The 18,643-nt window shown below is 38.1% G+C and overlaps 1 long non-coding RNA gene across 2 annotated transcripts in view; it reads right to left on the bottom strand.

Annotated features, from left to right (window-relative positions):
* Positions 1–1,233: 1,233 nt before the first annotated feature.
* The window catches only part of LOC107733004 (uncharacterized), a 32,176-nt gene continuing 14,766 nt past the window's right edge, over positions 1,234–18,643 (bottom strand). The window contains exons 4-5 of one of the 2 annotated variants that reach the window (XR_001638929.1): positions 8,711–8,790; positions 1,234–2,658 (exon numbers count right to left, since the gene is read on the bottom strand). This is a non-coding gene — a long non-coding RNA (uncharacterized LOC107733004). Of the gene's footprint in view, positions 2,659–8,710; positions 8,791–12,440; positions 13,027–18,643 lie in introns of those variants that run through there. The other variant, XR_001638930.1, reaches the window with a different exon arrangement.

Here is an 18,643-nt window from a genome sequence, read left to right as displayed (position 1 = left end):
GATTTATTTTCATTTTTCTGTAAACCTTTGCCATTTGAAAACCTCTGGCCTCATGCCACTGTAAGATAAAATGGCCAGATTTTCCAATGTATTTATTCATTCATTAACATTATTTTTAATTAATTTAACGCCCATCCTCATTGATATTACAGTTCTATTGCATGGTGCCTTACTATAATTCTATTAGTTTGTTTAATAGCGTCGTTGAGGCAAAAAAACAAAACTCTTTTGAGGACTGAAAGGGAAAATCTGATGTGGTCTCAATGGAATAATATTAAATCCTTATCCTCTGTGGATTATTGTAATGTGCATAACTAAGTAGTTTGGTCAGACTAACAGTGCTGCACTCCCCCAGGTAATGCTGACATAATAAGCATGCATACACATAGGAAACAGGTGTTACAGCATAACACTTGTTTCCAAAGAAACAAAGCTTTTTCAAGGTGACATGGCTGTCACATTCTGTCCGCCCTTGCTGCTATTCCTCTTCTGTAAGTGCCAGTCTAGGGGCGCTCCTGTGGAGATCTGCCAGCCAGTGCCCATAAATTGTGCAGCAGTGAAAGGTCAGCCTGCCTACAGCCCTGTAGTTGTTAACATCAGCTAATGGCCGTCTGGAGCCATGGCCATGTTTTATTTACAATACAAGCTACCCTGGCAGAAGCACTCTACTTGTTTCTGTACTGCATTTTTAATAACAAATGAAATAACACAATGCCATAGCTTCATTACATTCTTGTGAACGAAATACTCTTCATTCATGCGGATCTGTCACAGAATGGTGGGAAATGTGATCTTAAAGAGAAATATTACTCGAAAATAAAATTTGTCATTTCACCCTAATGTCATTCTGAAGCCGTACGACTTTCTTTCTTCTAAAGAAGACAAAAGGAGAAATCTGGAAGAATATTCCTGCCACTCTTTTAGGTATAGTACACGTAAATGGGGACTGGAGCTTCAGAATGCAAAAGCACAATAAAAGTATCATAAAAGTTGTTAATTAAATTTAATTGTATCCAAAGGGGGGTCATATTTTGTGTTCCACAGATGAAAAAAAAGGGTCATACAGGTTTTAAGTGACGTGATAGAAAATGTCAGAATTTTCATTTTTGAGTGTACTATTCCTTTAACTCATAGAGATTTCTCATAGATATTTCTTACGAGATTATTTTGCCTTTATCCTTAATAAACGTCAATACCAATGCTTGAGGCAATGAATAAAACAGGCAATCTTTGAAATATCAAACTGTTTATTCCTGTTTAAAGTATTACACACCTGTGCTGTATGTAATCCTCATGCAGCTATTAATGGCAAGATCATCATAATTAGAATCTTGGGAAACTAAAATATTTAAGAAATGCGAAAGGAAATCACTCTTCATAGAGTGGGTGAACTGTCTGGCGATGTTTTGCTGCCCTTCAGGGAAGGCAGTAGGTTGTATAGTTATCTCCTGATGGGGCAAAAACACAACCCTGAAACCACACAACCTACTACCTCACCCTGTACGAACATCACTGCTGAATAATCCGCAACAACACAATGACACATTTTTGCCTTTTGAATTCTTATCAGTAATACCGTATACTACGTATACCTTTTTATATTAGTATATATATTGTATATATACTGTTTTGAAGTTTTACAGTTCCCACACACATGCTTCTGTATTCCTAGAAGACAGTTTAGTCTTTTGTTTCTTCCAAAAAAATTGACACCAGCTACACTACACTGATTTTGTCCAATCAAACTCAGTCATGACTGTGATGTAACTGAAGGCTATTGGCTATTTGATGAAAAGGGATGAGCCCTTAAATATGCCCCACTCAAACTTTCTGTTTCAGAAGGAAATACGCCAATACAAGAAAGAATAGAGATTTCAAGGATGTTTCAGAATGAATTATGTTCAACAGCATCAATCTCATTTAAAATTGCCATATTGTTATCATCACTATCAGCATATACTGCCCTCTTTATGGATTCATGTGAATGTTTGAACAATATGTGATGCAGCAAAAACAAAGCTGCATTAATGCGTTTCTAACACAAATTTAATCAGTTTTTTTTTTTTTTTTTATGCTAACAGTATGGCATGAATCGTGTTTTTAAATTCTTTTATTGTAAATATCTGATAAACATTTAAGCCTGCATCAAGAATAAAAGCATATTTTTGATAAACACACATTAATGCTGGAAGCTGGAAATGTGTTATTTCTTCTTTCCTGTTGACGTCCTCCATGTGATGGCACTACGGTCACTTCGGGAAAGACAGTAAGTTGTATAGTTATCTGACAGCAAGGGTTAAACCCTCAAACTATACAACCTACTACCTCACCCCAAACGACAGTCTCTCTTTTCCTCTTCCTGCAACAGCATCTTCCATTTCCTGTTTACCTTCTTTTTTTTCTAACAAAATGCCTAATAACTGCACAGTATCTAACAAATCACATGACAGTAACTGACAGCATTACTGATGAAAGACACAAATATGTGAAGTGAAGTGTAAATTTGTGGGCTTAAACTGCTTGTCATACAACACTCTTTGCTGTGCACTAAATACAGCCCCTATCACCTCTGTCTCCAAAGCTTCAGTCAGGGATCCTTCAAAACCATCAAGGTCACCAACATGAGAAAAGTAGATAGTCACTTCCTGGGTTTGCTATCTGTGAAAGAATGAGAGAGAGGATTATTCAGGCACGAAATTCCCATACTCAAGTCACTACATCAGCTCCATGTCGTGTTTGACTTGTGTCATCTGTTGTGCTGTAAGTCTGTCTACTGCTGACCCTGGCAGTATACAGGGGTGCATGAGCGGATTAGGACGGGGGTGTTTGGGAACTGGCGTGTGTGTGGTCAGAGCGGGTGGGTTCAGCGTAAGTGAGTGAGTAAGGTTGTGGGCAGCAGTGTGGTTTACCTCAGACAAGTAAGAGGCACACACACACACACACACACACACACACACTGCTGACTCACACAGGCCACGAACCTCACAGGGGCGAGTGGTTACTCACACACATTTTCAGGTTAAGAAGATATTAAGATAAAAGATATATTTAGACTTGTTTTCAAATGAACTGAAATGATTGAGTTGATTTTTTGCATTGTTTGATTTTTTTTCCAAAATGAATCAAATGTAACAAAAGCATTTCTCAAACATTTCTAACACATCACACAGTTACATGAATTGACCTCCTTCTGTCACTGGAACAGTGACACCTCACCTAAGAGCCAATATGACTAATTAAGTATGTCCAAACATGTCATGGTCAATGGCCTTCATGGTTTTCTACGGGAAAGAGAAGAACTGACTGCAGAGCTGACATGTCCATTTGGAAAACAGCCTGCTGTACTTCATCTAAAGCTGGTTCATTTACAGCAGAGCTGGGATCGGACTCCAAAAGAGACAGCGATGCACAGAGAAATGGACAGAGCCAAGGAAACCAAGGCACTAAACATGTTGTTGTGAGATGATACTTTCACTCAGAATCAGTGTATTAAAGTTGTTGTTATTCTGAAACTCCATTCCTAAAAGCAATTATTTATTGAGTGTCTTCAAATATATTTCGCAAAACCACCCAAGCAATTTACACTCATTTGATTACTAACATATTAAGAACATTACCAGAGTATTAGAAACATTGCTACTGATAAAAGCAATCAGGTTGTAGTTTACATTAGTGGTGAAACAAACCATAGATCGTTACTTTCTTGAATTACTGGAACTTTTGAGAGCTGGTGGAGTAGCTAACAGCCATAAGGTGGCGCTGATGCCATATTCCCTCACAGTTTTTCGCCATTCAGTGACAATAGGTCCAGTATACAGAGGGGCTGTTTAACATAGAGATTCTTATTTTCATTAATCATCGTTTGACTTTTAGGTGTACGGCTCATTTACGCTTTGTTTATATCCCTATTTGCTCAGTGTCAGTACTGCAGACATAAACAAGTTATACGACAAAGAAACCTGATTGCACGATCTTTGAAGCAACATTTTGTTACAAGATTTAAGAACCGTTGATTGACAGAATAAAGCTCTGGCTGTTTTATCGCTCCCAAAGCAAAGCCATCTTCTGTGTTTGTATTATATGTCTGTTCAAAGAAAATCAGTGAAAGAAAAAAAAAAAAGACCTCATGTGACTTGCCGGAGGGGGAGAGATATCTCAGACTGATTACAACAGAGTGTGAATACAATGTCTGTAATGGATTTGAGCTTGAACTTTAAACCGCAGATTACACGAGTGATCGGTATCATAATGTTATTCTGCTTTGTCTGGGCAGGTCATGGCTACTTGTACTTATTTTGTTGCATTTATGAAAAATAGTTCATTTTGATAGAAAATCCTAAATGCAGTGAATATAAATTTTAGAAAGACAAAAAGCACAAAGCATCACAATCACACAACAGCACACAAGTCTTTGCTAAAACTGCAAGCGGCTCTTGGTCTCAAGACTTGCCCATGGCATCATCTTAGTGTTGAACAATTACTCCGCTCCACCCCATCTTTTGTCACCTGCCAATCATGTCTGGCTCCTATTGTGTCCATGGGAAACAAGTTAGTTGAGAACTGCTATCCCCAAATGACCCAACAGTCCTCCACTCCTTACCCTTTTCACTTCACAATAGTGTCTATAGGAGTGTACTGGCTTAGGATCTTTATTGTAAAGAAAAACATGCCTGTCTACTTCTGCCATCATAACCAATTACTAAAAAAAAATGTGCAGTGGTTAAAAAATTAAATAATAGTTTATTTAGAGTTATACATACAGATTCATTCAAAAACATTTTTGCATTATATGGTCATCTTGTTCATACTTGTTCATGAAAAACACAAAAAAAGATAAATTTTTCTTTCGTCTATTTTCATTAAAAAATTAAATAGATTTAACAGTAACACAAAAATATTAGCAATACTGCAAATAATATTTCTAATATTTAGAAAAAAATTGTGTTCATGAAAATCATAAAAATATAAACACCTCATCATAATCAATAATCACTCCAACTTCTTTAATGCCTTCAAACGCTAATTTAAATATTTAAAACACGCTAAGAACTTTTTAAAATTAGAGTTATTTAGGTTAATCTTAATATTCATGTGAAATAATCGTTTTCAAATTATGTTGACTAATGACAATGAAACTAATGTTTTCTGAGGAAAAAACACAGGAAACAAATATACGTGTTCATAAAAATGGTTAAAACATTTTAAAATACTGGACACAAACACACCGATATGCGAGTGTCCATCAGCTTTTCTGCTGTTATCCTAATGATATTGAAAATAACATAAACCACTAATTCCTGAGAATACAAATCTATACATGCTTGATAAAAATAGAAAATGTTCAAAAGAATACACAAACATAATTTACATCTTATCTATCTATAACTGTATTTGTCTGCACATTTATTTCTTTTAAACTTACACAAAAAAGGATGTGCCATTTAATAATTATACATTCCCTGCATTTGGATCATTACACAATTTGAAATATTTAAAAATACACCAATTAATATTCAACAATTTACCTGGCTTGAGACATGTAACAATAACATACATGTAAAGTCATGAATTCATTAAGAACAGTACTGTATCTTTGGGAATGCTTAAGTATTTCCTTTTTTAGTGCAAATCATCTTATGTTGTTGAGCTGAAATTTCAACAGCCATCAGAATGAAAAAAAAAAAGTGATCAGGGTTTGTAAAAGCTATAGATTAAACTGAAAATTTAAATTATAAAAAAAAAAAAACATCCGTAAATATTTAGGTGACATTTATTAGAATCTGAGTCTTCTAATTTTTTTCGATCGCTTTGTCACATCCTGCGTTAAATTCCGCCCTTGGAACTTCTACTAATTATCAATTCACAGTGTGTAGCTGTTAAAATACACCTCGAAACAGAATGAAGGAGACATCTTTAGTCTAGACTGTGTGTGTGTGTGTGTGTGAGAGAGAGTACACAAGTATCTTTTGAAAAGGGTGGGCGTGGGGGGGTCTACACCCTTAACTATTACAGACACACACACTGAGGCGTGGGAACTCTATTCAGGGCTGAATCAGGGGTCTATTATGGAGCACATGGCTGCAAGTGTGTCTGGGTGTGTGTGAGAGAGTGTGTGTATGTCTGTACGTGACAGCGAGGGCGGGTGTCTCAGTTAGTGCACACATGCTCGCTGCACTTCAGCATGTCTGGGAATGCCTCGCCACAGATTGACACACATGCATTTCTATTTTCACGACAAAATTTTAGAAAAAAGATCCCAGAAAATCCTAATCCTTAAAACTGTAATTTTCTGTTCATTTTTAAGAATATTGCTTCTTAATTTACGACATAAACTAGTCAGCATTTGTGTCAAAACCATAAACATTTTCATACAAAAAAAAGCAAAAATCTTTGGTATAAATAACTAAAAGGAGTACGTTTATCCTGAAAATCTCCGTTCCTATGCCAACCCCCCTCTTCGTAATTTAGATGATGCCACCTGCTCTGTTCTTTGCACTATACATCATCTCTGGAACACTCCATTCACAACCAAAAAAGGGGTGGGGGAGGGCACTGCCAACCAACGTGCATTTTATCCGAAATGAACTAATTATCAATTCACAGTGTGTAGCTGTTAAAATACACCTCGAAACAGAATGAAGGAGACATCTTTAGTCTAGACTGTGTGTGTGTGTGTGTGTGAGAGAGAGTACACAAGTATCTTTTGAAAAGGGTGGGCGTGGGGGGGTCTACACCCTTAACTATTACAGACACACACACTGAGGCGTGGGAACTCTATTCAGGGCTGAATCAGGGGTCTATTATGGAGCACATGGCTGCAAGTGTGTCTGGGTGTGTGTGAGAGAGTGTGTGTATGTCTGTACGTGACAGCGAGGGCGGGTGTCTCAGTTAGTGCACACATGCTCGCTGCACTTCAGCATGTCTGGGAATGCCTCGCCACAGATTGACACACATGCATTTCTATTTTCACGACAAAATTTTAGAAAAAAGATCCCAGAAAATCCTAATCCTTAAAACTGTAATTTTCTGTTCATTTTTAAGAATATTGCTTCTTAATTTACGACATAAACTAGTCAGCATTTGTGTCAAAACCATAAACATTTTCATACAAAAAAAAGCAAAAATCTTTGGTATAAATAACTAAAAGGAGTACGTTTATCCTGAAAATCTCCGTTCCTATGCCAACCCCCCTCTTCGTAATTTAGATGATGCCACCTGCTCTGTTCTTTGCACTATACATCATCTCTGGAACACTCCATTCACAACCAAAAAAGGGGTGGGGGAGGGCACTGCCAACCAACGTGCATTTTCTGTGCCAACACACTTCATCAGCACTGCCCCTGGTGTTCTCACTCGTACTACTAAACAGCCTACTACGAGCCAAAATCATTCGTTTGAACGAAGAAACACAACTGTTTACTTTTATGCCCTGTAAATTCTACATGACATGAATTGAGCAAACACAATGCTATTTTATGTAAAATGATAATTAAATATCACACTGCAGTCAGCTGTTAAATTCTGAATTCTCAGCGATTCAATAAATATGATTTTACCTATAGATCATTTACTTTTAAGAGGGCAATAAGAGGGTGTGTGTGTGTGTGTGTGTGTTTGAGAGAGAGAAAGAGAGAGAGTGTGTGTGTGACAGAAAAAAGAACACTGGGATGGCAATTTCTTTTCTAAAAAAGAAAATTTCATAAGACATCTTTATGTAATATGTATTTCTTAAATAAAAGCCTTAAAATAATACATAAATGGTTCAGATTGAGCAAATGCTTCTTTTAAATGTACAACTAATATGCATATTCCTAGGTTAAAATTTGTATAAAAATTGCAGAAATTGTTCTCTACTGAATTAAAATGAAATGCGGTCATGTTCGATATATTTAAATATGTGTACATTTAAACAATGATATATATGAGTCAAAATGACATGAATTTGAGTTGAATTTGCATGCCTTTACATTTTTGTCAAACCTATCAATATTAAGCATCCAAAAAACAAAAAACTATAAAAAAAAAAATGAAAGAACAACTCTGAGATTTACATTTACATAATTAACGGAAAGTACCATCACATATATTATAATTTTAATGCAAAACTGCGCAAACTAAGCTCTGACGTGGCATATACAATGCTTCTATCCATAAGCGTCTGTGTTACAATTCAATAATAATATAAAAACTACAAAAAATATTAATCGCAATGAACAGTTCATAAGATGAATGACAACACAACGTGATAATCAAACACAAGGCCCAAATAGCTGATGTCCATTCACTACGTTGAAGTGCTCCAGGAAACACACACCAAAGGCATCAGAAAATGAAAGGTTGAATAGTGAAAACCTTTTTCTGATAACACGATTTAAAACTCTTACTTCCAAAAAGAATATGTCTTCTCACTCACAAAAACATTAGCCCCAAAACTATGCACTGTGGAAGGTCGACTTCCTCACTATGTACAGAGGCACATCTTATTTGTTAGGCGCTGATATGAACTGCCTTTACATACCACCTACGCCATTTTCTTTAGGAATCGTACCGTTTATTAAACGCTTTTTTTCGTATAAACTATAAAACCATAACAAAAATATTTCACACACATTCTAAAGACAAAAAAAAAAATCAAGAAATATATCAGAGAAACGAAGAACAAACTAAATATGTACAAATACCACATAAAACGCAAATATTCGCAACTTACCCGATAACATTGACATGTGTCTGTAGACAGAAACAGTCCAGGACAAGTGCTGAAGGCCGTTTCTACTCACTTCACCAGCCCTGTGTTGAAGGAGAGTGAGAGAGAGAGAAAGAGAGAGAGAGAGAGAGAAGGAGAAGAAGAGGCAGTGAGCTTTCAACAGCAGGCACAAGGACCAAAGGAGGTAGGCCGGGGGGCCAAGCCAATCCTCCCACCCCAGCTGCGTGTCCCCAGCACCGGGCTACACGTCTGCCTGTGGTCCCCTAGTCCGGGACGACTGGGCCCTGGCCACAATAGCAGCCCGAGAGACACGTGTGTCGACCCGTCTTGCAGTTAACAAGTCTTTGAATGAGGAATGTTACAAACAGAATGTCCACTGCATGTTAATGTCCCAGTCAGTCCGATCGCAGCGTTGGCCTGGCGTATGAATAATTCAGGAGCTTGAAAACCGAGCCCCCTCCCCTTTTCACCCCCCCATGACTGAAATGCCTTCACTGTAAGAGCGCCACTGAAGAGCGCCAGAAGAGCGAGAGAGTGTTGTGAGAGAGATAGAGACAGAAGAAAAGTATTTCAAATTTTAGCTTCAAACATTTCTATTCAGCCGAACGCGCACACGGTCGCCACAAACTTCTTTCGTTTCATCGTGAAACATATTTCTTTCTTACGATCGAGGCATCTTTCACTCATTGCCTTTTTATGTCTTTTGTGTGGAATTGGCACCTGTCCCAGAAAAAGCTCTGACACCGCACCACCCTCCCGCTCTCCTTTCAACACCAACTGTATGTGTGCGTATGAGAGAGGGAAGGCAAAAGAGAGAGAGAGGGTGGTGCTAAAGTGATAGGACCCCAGGCGCCTCCCTTCTCCGAGACACGCAACAAGCAGGGAGAATACAGCCATTTTCAAAGCTCAGCAACGGAAAGGATCCGTTAACCCCTGGCGAGGATGAGAAATGCCACACACCTCCGGCTGCCGTAAATGCTCCGTTTGAAAGAGTCTCGAGGTGACGAAACCGCAGAAGAATACAGCGACCAGGTTTAGGGAAGTGGAGAAAAAGACGTGCTGGAAAAACTGAAGCGGCAGAGAAGCAGCTTGAGCCAATCGGTTGTGCTACAGGGTTAAAATCCTGTGAGTAGTAGAAATCCCTCCTTCTCTTGGCACAGACTGGGTGAAGGGGAGGAGACTGAACTGTGGAAACAGCGGCAGAGGCTTTTTAAAATTTCTATCTGCACAGAGAGAAAGAGAGAGAGAGAGAGAGAGAGAAAGGGAGGGAATTAGAGGAGAGAGGGAAAACTGAAGTACAGGGAAAAAAGTTGATGATGAAACCGAGAGGCAGTGGAGTACGCGAGCAATCTTTTTTTTTTTGAATCATCGCTCCAGCCAGTGAGCGAGAGCTCAAGTAGGGAGGGAGGGAGGGCTGAAGAGAGGCGTGACACAGACTCCGGTTCACCCGGAGAGTGCACACAAACATACGCTCACACCCGTTACGAACCATTCAAACACAATTTACCAAACGCGCAGGCGCTCTGCCGCCAAGACCAAACTCGATCCTTGAAGCTGTCCTCTGGCTCGAAAGCACTGAATAGCTATCAATCAGAAACGAGAAACAGTTAAAGAGTCAGCAGTTAAAAGACGACTATACCATGATGGAGGGTTCTGGGAAAAGTAGAATGTGCAAATGTTGGGGTGTCTTTGTACATCCCACTGTCCCGAGTAGGAGTCGAGAAGTGTCAGACGTATGGGTGAGACAGTGTTAAGGTGAAACAACTGTCGCAATTTGCAGGGAGATTTCCTCTGCACTGACTGCACACACACACACATACACACTGCAGCCGTGGCCTAGCTGAGAATCTGCCCAGTGAAGGAATAATTAGCAGAGCACGCTGCCAATCATGTTTTTCGATCTTTTAGGGTGCACCTCCGTCAAGCCTCCCTTTTGAACCAGAAATAATTTGTGAGGCAATCTGGTGGTGGGGATGCAAAAAAACTAACTCAAGATTTCGTTATTCTGTGGCTTATTTTACCAACAATTCTTTGTGTGGCTATTACGCGCTCTTGTAAAAATGCCAGTACTGTCGAGTGCAAAACTTTTTTTGTGGTTAATCAATGTGGCGATTAAATACAAGTTCAAACAGATGATCTCTCTACTGCGAACGAGCCCAAAGAGAATACAAAAACACATACCAAAACGTGCTAGTGAGGGGCCTGCGCCAGCTCCTGTTCCTCGGACTGTATCACGAACCTTTTCTGCATTTAGTGAACTAAAGAGTTGATAAAAGCATGCTCACCGACCAGCAAACATGGCTGCATTGAGGGTGCTGCTGCTCATCAGGCTGTCACACACAGATACACACACACACACACACACACACTGATGTGGAGGAGGGACCGAAAGCACCCGGTCCGCCCAGATTTCCTTGCCTCATTCTCGGCCTCCTCTTTCTGGCTCCCTCATGGCACTGACCTCTCATTACACACATATACACACACACACTCACTCTCACACACATACATACTCGGTTCCTACATACTGCACACCACACCCTCAATTCAACACCAAATCTGGGCCGAGTCGCACCCATATACAACAGTTACAGCTAAATCAAATTCCAAGTGCTCATCCCCTTTTTTTTCCCCGAGTCCGATTCCCTAATGGCAACAGGTCGCGCTGTGGCACAAGGTACGCCCACGTCACATTGCGCCACGTCTGCCGGCCAATCACGAAGAAGGCGCACCTCACATGAGAAAGTGTGCATCAAAAATTGCGCTTCTCATTTTCTTGTAACACATTATCTGTTTTATTTCTCATTCTCTGTTGTTGATTCTCAGGAGCTCATTTTCTTGCTTGTTTACTATAGGACCTGAGAGCAGGGAGTCGGGACTTGGCGCACGTGTTGTACGTTGCATTAAAGTTCATTTGAGGATACAATTTTGGTTTTGGGTCGGCTGCCAACTCCCAAACAGTGAGCTGTTCTGTAAGGCCCCATCCTTCACAAGGCTCAGAGACTATGATCAAACGCCAATCAAAACAAATTCTTTATGGTACTTTTCAGGGCTCAACCTCAGAGCACTTTAATGCACCATCGCTGAGATCATTTTAAAAAGACTCTCATGTGATTTGAAAAGCGTGTATGTTTTCTGGGGTTAAAGTTACCAGAGAGCAATAATGGCTACAAGGAGGTTTAAGGTCGCTGTCTTCGCAAGTTTAAAAAGCACAGCGGGCTGATCACTTATTCCAAATGTCAACATTTAATAAGTGCATCTGACATGATTTCACAAAAAATGTTATCTTTTGATGACATTACATTGATCGAATATCAAAACTGAAGCAAAGAGAACAAAATGGTCTCCAAACATTAATGCATGTGTCAAAAAATACCTTACTAAATATGAAAATGCACATTAACCCTTTCAGACCTAAATGTGAGATTGAAGCGGACGTCAAAAGCACAAAATAAAATAATGAAGTAAACGAACGTAAACAATGTAAAGCCATTCGCCAGCTCACAGATCCTAATAACCGTCTGTAGGAGCTTTAGAGTATATTTTCTTTTCCTCCCGAATGAACATCAGGGTCTCCAGCACAATCAACTAGAAAAACTTAAAAAAGCATCGAAAGGAATTTGCAACCATGTGTTGCACATGCACATCACCGAGCTGCAATTGTCCACCCATAATTATGCTTTTGTGGAGAGGGCAATGAGTAAAAACTAATAACATGAGCTTCTTTAACCTACAATCTTTCATCAGAGCTGTGGGACAGCAAAAACAAACAAAAACAACAGCAGTGTCTCAATATAGACAACATAACACTCCCATGAAGCAAAACATTTATTAAAAAACACAAGAAATGCCTGGCGCAGATTAAAAAGCATTTCAATCCTAGTTGGTGGCCTAGTTCATCAAACGAGAGTTGTACTTCCACAGAAAAAGCAACATGTTTAAGATCTGAAATGTCCATCAGCGTCTAAATCTTTCGCAAAAGGTCTAGAGTTTACATATACAGAGAGAATAATTAATATTCAATAAAAAATATGCCCACATACACATGACCAAATGGATTTGTGAAGGCATAGTATATGTGTAGAAGATATTTAAGCCAATTAAGCAGCATTTGCACAACATGACAGAAAACACAACAGCTGGGAAATGATCAGAAAACCATAGCAAGATCTGATCGGCCAACATCATATTTTCAGACACCCCTTTCCTCCGGCGCAGAGGTAGCAGTGAGCTTGCAGCGGTGGTGGTCTCTCCTGGGCCCCCGTGGGCACGTGTCTACAGGACTCCTCAATTACAGAGGTGAAATCTGAGGTCAGCCTCTGTAGAGACAGGAACAAAGGGCGCGACCCACAGGTCAGAAATGCTAGACTGGGAGCAGGCTGGTCCCCATTGAGAGGGAGGGTGCTATTTGCTTTGTGTAGGTAAAGAGTACTAAAACACAGACAGAGATTAAGAGGTGAGCCCCTTAGGACTGTCACTCAGAGGGCCCCTCCATCAACTCCGATTAACTTCCTTGACCTCTGCCTGCCATTAGAAGACACTTAATGACCCTTACGGCTCGCCGCGGCACTGACAGAAACACGAGCGGTGCTCTGGTAACTGACTGACACCAACTGATAATAATAATAATCATTATTATTATTTATTAATTTAAAATATTTATTCATTTAAAGACAAAATTCAGCATAAGATTTGAATAGTCTATAAAGAAATGCATGTTTTTTTTTAATAATAAAAGCATTAAAAGTAGCAAATAAACAACTTAAAAATTATTATAATATTTTAAACTATTTAATATTTGAATATTATTTAACAAAAATAAATAAAAAAGAATGAAATCAAACAAAGATAACTACCTTGACTCTTCATTGTTATTGTGTGAAATGTAAGTGTCTTTCAAACTATTACACAATAATAATAAAAAAATCTGCTACTTTGAAATAAGAATTATGATGGATTACATTAAAGAAATATCAAAAGAAAATTTACTACAACATGTTTTAACAGATTTTGTGGGTGTGATTCAATTTTACCACAAACTTGGAAGATGCCATAATTACACACATACACACCTTGTTCTCGTTCTGAGAAAATTTGCCATGTGAACTACATTTATGTTTCCTGTTGTCCTGTCAGCTAATATGAGGACAACTGTTCTTCTGTTAGTAGTAAAAAAAGTAGATGACATTTATTAATCATAAGCTCAAGCTACTGGTACGGTGTTGTCTAAAAATTTACCATCCCTGTCCTACCAGTGCAAACTAAAAAAATCTACCAAAAAACTAAACAAAAACAAAAAAACGATGTTTCTAAACAGCTTTTTATAGGGCAGTAACAGTACCATAATTTGAAGCACCATAAGCAACAGTATCCCACAAGGGAAATATAATGTGTCCATGAGGAAAAAAGTTCAAGAGCTCAATAATTCCAGATGAAATCAGTAAGGATTAGCGTCAATATTTCTGATCCATCGTGATACGACTGCATAATTTCGCAAGGCTGGGGCAGCTGTGCTACACTACAGTAAAGGTCTGAAACCACAAAATGGAGGACAGTTAGACAACATGGCGGTCACCTCTGATAAGAGCATGCGCCTATGTCCACGCAGGCAGGATGAGGCTCCCTGCATGTAATTATGCAGCTATCTGTATTATAAATACAACAATCATACTTTGGTGTAAATTTTGTAACGAAAGAAACTGTGCAATGTGATTGTTATGGTTCTGCAAAAGAGTAGGCATAACCTTGAACGTGTGTGTTCAGAGTGCCAAGCCATTACATCGACGGTCAGCACTGATTAAAAAAAAAAGGCTACAAAGAAGAATGATTTTAAAACGAATAAATAAAATAAGTAAAAAAAAAAATCAAAGTAAAAGTCAGGGTGAAAAAAGTCAGAATAGAAAAAAGCAATGGTCTGGTCTGGGTTTGCATGCAAGTTACTTTCTACATGGTGTGATTTTTCTATCTGACCACTACTAAGATGACACTCACAAATCACAAAAAAGATCATGGCGGTGGAAAAAAGGTATGAATCTCATATTTATTATGAGAGATGTAAAAGAAAAAAAAGAAAAAAGAGAGACATTAATATTAGATGTTTTGTGAGACCTCAGACAAATAAAAAAAAAGAATTTTTTAAAATGCATTTATAGAAATACATTTGTAAAAAGTGCTATGATATGAAAATTATTTTATGATACTGAATTCTGAGAACAATTGCTTTGCAGTAGCAACAAAATTAAAAGGTTGTTACCCAAAATTTTAATACATTTATTTTTTTATGGTTATTTATTGCAGATGCATTTACTGTAATTTAGTAGTGTAAACACTGTTATTATAAAAGACAAAGCAAATGAATAAAATAAGTAAAAGGCTCATTAGGCATCACAAACAGAGAAACAAACAACCACAATATGACAAGGGCTGAATGACATTTCACTGTGCATGATGGAAAATGGAAACGTCACTATTTTTTTTTACATATAGGCTGTGCTATTTTACATTTATTATTTTTACATTAAAAGAGAAAGCATCTTCAGTTTCCAAAAAAGAAACGGGACGACAGAAAACTATCGAGACAAAAAAAAGTGTCTTATGCAATGTAATTTAACTTTCTGTTGAAAGGAAAAAGGAATGACAACATATATTTCCCTGGCACTTCTGCTTTTTTACGTTTTGACAGAATGACATAAAGATTGTACAATTTATGTTTTCATTTGAATAGTTTAACAACCAACCTCAACTTGATTTGTCCTCCTTTTTCTTTTACCGGCAGTGGAGATTAAACATATCCAGAAGTGTGTTCCTATTAGCAATTATATAAATAAACCAATTTTTAAAAAGGCAGAAGCTGTAAGTCTTTAAAATTAAAATATTCCTAACACATTTCTGAATTGATGCACTGAAGGAAAAATGGGTTTAACACAGTGAAATATATGACTGAATGGCTCTGCTGACATTTCAGCAATGCATACTTTATTTTAAATCACTGTGCATTCGGATTTAAACAGGAATAATAACAACAATACTTCTATTTAAATGCTCATTTTACCTAAAACATGCAAACTTGCCTTACATACTATTTTTATATATAAATTTTTATTAGGTGTTGTTTCTGTATTAAATGGCATTGCAATAGTAAAAATAAACTTTATTCTAATGAATAGTAATGAATATAAAACCATGGTTATAAAATCTATTAATGCATATCTGAAAGTCACATCACATGCTTCATTTTTCAATTTAACTTTTATGTCTATTTATTCATATTTTTTAAATCAGTGCAAATGACATCTGTTGGGATTTTTGAGATTTATACATAATCCAGTTCCTAAAGCTTGGTAGTTTGTATTTAAGAAAAGAAGGCTTTTTTTTTTTTAGATCATTACACTTCGTAAGTGCCATTATGTGTTATTTTTATAATATTCTACAACAAATTCAAGCAGTAACATTAATTAGGAGTGAGTTTATCATGGTGGTCTCACTTTAAAGGTTAAAAAGAAATTAATTTGACAATAGTTTTTTGACCTCACTTCCGTATTTTATCTGTATCTGACAGCTGGAAATACACTGAAACATTTTAAAAACTACTTTACTCTAAAAGTAACTCACCTTAAAAAATTCAGTCGTGTGGGGAAAATGGGACACAGACTTAAAAAAAAAAAAACCTGACAGGACAGACTTTCTCTATGTCCACTTCACAAGAGCTCACTCGCATGGCCGCTAACTGCCGCATGCTCCTATCTCCAGAACTTTCTGTTGAGCACTTTGTGTTTGGAGAGAGGAGCAGGATTCTGTGGCACTTTGATTAACTCTGAAACTTCCAAAAACTATCAGACCATTTCATAATAAAAACACGAGTTAAAAAGCACAAATGAAAATGAACAGGTGCACCATTTTTGAGGGGACATATGCAGCTCACAGAACTAAATATATCACTTCAAGCTGTAGGGGAAAGGGCATAAACCAAAAAAGTCATTATTCTAACAAATGACTATCAAATATTTAACCACAAATGAACTCCAGCCCACGGGTATACCAAAATGTGAGATTCTAAATAAGTTTTAAATAGTGCTAAATTATAAATTACTTCTGATGTATTCAAACATTTTGAGAGGGAAAGATGTTTGAAGCTACGTACAACAAACCTTCAGTCTCTAAACTGCATGCACAAATTAATTGCTATGTCCGTATCCAATAATTTCCCCAACACGCAGCGCAGGCATCATTCAGTGCCGTTTACTCCCCCCTAAATAACCTCTGATGCATGTTAACTCTCATCTCCACTCCAAACGGCCTGTCCATTCTGGTTTGGTTCTAATAATACATTTTAACCCACCAGTCCTTCTTAATTTTCCTTAGTGCTGGAGAGCTGTGTGTGTGTGTGTGTGTGTGTGTACGAGGGGAATGGGGACAGTTCTGGCACTTAAAAAGTTCTGCTCTTAAAAGCCAGCGCAGCCTGCTTCTGCATGTGCCACATCACTTTGCTTCTGACTCGAGTGGATGAGACCTCCAGGATTTGCCCCAGCTGAGCCTTCTACACCCAGTATGCATGAATGAATGATATTTTTGCAATTTTACACATAATAATCCACGATGATCACATTACACAAAACTGAAATTGCACGTCAAAATAACACATTGTCAATATTTTTTGAGACCCCCCAAAATTTCACAAATCCCGTTTTCAGGGGAGCCCATGTCTTATTAAGGGGAGCCGAGCTCCCCCTAGCTCCCCCGTAGTTCGCACCCTGCTCGCACCCTCTGGATAATGAAATTCTTTACATAAATGTTTTTTACTCCTGATTTACTCTTTATATTAAATAAAGAGATAAGTGAAGCATGGTTTTAATGATGGCAAGACCATGAAATAAACTTTCCAGTGTAATTTCCTTTTTTTTTTTGAGCTCAGCTTCAGACTAAATTTAGTCACTATGCAGTTTAGAGCACAAACATATCATTTGACCCAGACTAGCATCTGTCGATGGTCTTAGTTACATACACTTTAGTTCTAATTAATACAGCATAAAAAAAATCCCTTAGTACTGCATCATCTTAATTTCATCTATAATTTCTCAATCATTCCTGAAGGACCATGAAACGATGGCCTCCTCTCTCGGGAATGACAATCTCTGCCTAGGTCATCATCGCAAGTCTATAATAACATCCAATTTTTAGAAGAACCACACGGAATGTGGCACTTGTCATTGCTGGTGTTCAAGGACACTATCCTGGTTAAAATTCATTTTAAAACGATGATTATAGGTCAGTGGAGGCTCATTATCGCAAACGTATTATCTTGTCATGGTTTTTCTTATTATTTTTGTTCCATTAATTGTCTGCGCATGAGTGTTCTACCGATGGGAATCCCAACCTTTAATAGGCTGCGGTGAACATGGTGCATGGCTGCAAGGCAACGTCTGCCTTCATCGCTCTAGTTCCAAGTAGGGTTGGGTATCGTTTTTTTTTTTTTCTTCCGATACCGGTGCCAAATCGATAGGGGGGGGCGCGTGGGTGGCTGATGGGTGGTTAGGGGGTGTGCCCGAAGCGTGAATCCGTATGCAGAAAGGCACGGAAAACAAATAACGCATTCTATGGAGCCACTAAAGGGTCATGGTTAGCCGCTTGCTAGCGGTAGACTGTTACATTATAGTACATGAAAGTTCACTTACCACACACACAGAGTAAGGAGAGATGGCTGATTGGACAATGGCGAATGATTTGCAGATACTGAGGACCACTGACAAATATCTAATCTTGTAAAATGTGTGGTAGCGGCAGTAATGGTCTGTAGTATAGAGTCCGTGTTATCGTGAATCTCGAAAGTGAAAGTAAAATGAGAGCGTGCATTCAAAAGCGGTTTCAATGCCCTGCATATTAGTAGCGGCTCCCTGATGCCCGCAATTTATATACAGTATAATTACCCAACGATATAAT

The sequence above is a fragment of the Sinocyclocheilus rhinocerous genome, unplaced genomic scaffold (assembly GCF_001515625.1).
Source record: "Sinocyclocheilus rhinocerous isolate Xijiao unplaced genomic scaffold, SAMN03320098_v1.1 scaffold400, whole genome shotgun sequence".
NCBI classification, from domain to species: Eukaryota; Metazoa; Chordata; class Actinopteri; order Cypriniformes; family Cyprinidae; genus Sinocyclocheilus; species Sinocyclocheilus rhinocerous.
Note: the sequence above shows the minus strand (reverse complement) of the source record. Positions and strands in the feature narration are given on the sequence as shown.